The following is a 2,166-nucleotide window of genomic DNA, read 5'->3' as shown; positions in this document are numbered from 1 at the left end:
TCTTGCATTTATTGCCTCCAGACTCACCTATTACAATGCTCCCCTGGCCGGCCTCTCACCTCACATCCTACATAAACCTCAGCTGATCCAACCTCTGCTGCCCATACCTTGGCTCACATCAACTTCCATTCACCCATTCCCTCTCCCTGCCGACCTGATTTGGCTTCCAGCACAGCAAAGTTACAAGTCACTGACCGTGTGGAGTTTGCACATTCTCCCTGTGTCTGCGTGGGTCTCACCCCCGCAACCCAAAGATGTGCAGGTTAGGCAGATTGTCCACGCTAAATTGCCCCTTAATTGGAAATTTAAAAAAACAATTATGTGACTCAGCATCAGATTTTGTGAAGTGTTTTGGGACATTTTACGACAATAATGTTGCAATTGAATTCCAATTTACTGTTATTGTTGCTGCACGTGTTATCAGGGAATAGTGTACATCACTGCTGGTGGTATTCAGTAATGGTGTACACCACGAGTGGTGGTGCATAGGAATGGTGTACATCACTGGTGGTGATTTACAGGAATGGTGTACACCACTACTGGTGGTATATAGGAATGGTGCACATCACTGGTGGTGGTATACAGGAATGGTGTACACCACTAGTGGTGGTATACAGGAATGGTATACATCACTGGTGGTGGTGTCCAAGGAATGGTGTACATTACTGATGGTGGTGTACAGGAATAGTGTACATCACTCATGGTAGCATATAGGAATGGTGTACATCACTGGTCCTGGTATTCAGGAATGGTATGCAACACCTATAGTGATACACAGGAATAGTGTGTATCAATGATGATAGTATATAGGAATGGTGTGTTTAACTGTTGATGGTATAGAGGAATTGTGTACAGCATTGATTGTGGTAGATGAGAATGGTGTGCATCACTGGTGATGGTATACAGGAATATTGCGCATCACTGGTGGTGGTACACAGGAATGGTGTATGTCAGCAGTGGTATAGAGGAATATTGTACATCATGGTGTATGTCTCTGGTGGTGGTATACAGGGATGTTGTGCATCACTGGAGGGTGGGTTGATTTATATTCCAAGAACATTTGAAATGAAATGAAATGAAAATGAAATGAAATGAATGAAATGAAAATGGAAATTGCTTATTGTCACAAATAGGCTTCAAATGAAGTTACTGTAAAAAGCCCCTAGTCGCCACATTCCGGCGCCTGTTCGGAGAGGCTGGTACAGGATACCATTTGTAGCTAAAGCTATGAACGATTTATTAACATTAACTGCGGGTCAACTATATACCAAACAACAGATGAATAACAGTATGATCATGTACAAGCAACCTCTATCCCTAGCCTCCTAGTCAGTCTGAGGTCACCTGACTCTAAGCTTCACTTATATACTAATGAGACACCTTGTGGTCAGTCGGTGAATTACAACACAACCATGATATCACTGCATCCCTTTCGTTTGAAGGAATAAATTAATACATTATCATCAGTATATTTAAATGTGATATCATTAGCTTGTAAGTCCAAAAGTATTAATTTTTTTCTTTAAATTTTTAAAACTGGCTGGTTTAGCATTCAATATACAATAATATATATACCTACATAGTATGTATAATAGTCCAAATCTACAAATTGAGTCGATCAGGTTTTCTTCTAACTGGTTGATCTTCTCAAAGTTTGAGCTTGCTGTTCAGAACTTGTAGATTCAATGTTCTCCATGACATCCTCATGCTCAGGAACTGCTGAACTATCTGACACTGCAGCTGATGTTGATTCTTTTATTTATATATTTCTTCATCAGAGTTACAAAGCCAGAGCTCAGAGTGTGGAAAGGGGCAGACCCCTAATCCAGCTCCTCACCTGCTCCAAAAACGAATTCAAATTGAATCCAATTCATGGTCCCCACAAGAGGGACATACCAAATTCAGGCATGACACCCGATAAGAACAGATACTACACTTGATCTTAGCCAAAAGGCCGCGAAGCGATGCTGATATTGATTCTGATGCTGTTATTGATTCATCATCCATCGCATTGTTGTAAACGTCTTCTCTGGGTTTCAAGGGTGTGCGACGATTTCTCCTTAAAACTAACCCACGTGCGATGATTTCTTCTTCAAACCAACCCTTCCTCTGTCTGTGCATTGAATGAATGAGGTGCTACTTCTCCAAGTATAATGGCATTTCTCG

The 2,166-nt window shown here is 41.2% G+C and overlaps 1 pseudogene; it reads right to left on the bottom strand.

Moving 5' to 3' along the window:
- Nucleotides 1-1,761: 1,761 nt before the first annotated feature.
- On the bottom strand, nt 1,762-1,966 carry LOC140408058 (U2 spliceosomal RNA; annotated as a pseudogene).
- Between the last annotated feature and the right edge of the window lie 200 nt (nt 1,967-2,166).

Source organism: Scyliorhinus torazame, chromosome 2, assembly GCF_047496885.1.
Source record: "Scyliorhinus torazame isolate Kashiwa2021f chromosome 2, sScyTor2.1, whole genome shotgun sequence".
Classification (NCBI taxonomy): Eukaryota; Metazoa; Chordata; class Chondrichthyes; order Carcharhiniformes; family Scyliorhinidae; genus Scyliorhinus; species Scyliorhinus torazame.
The sequence above is the reverse complement of the archived record's forward strand: the minus strand, read 5'-3'. Positions and strand labels throughout refer to the sequence as shown.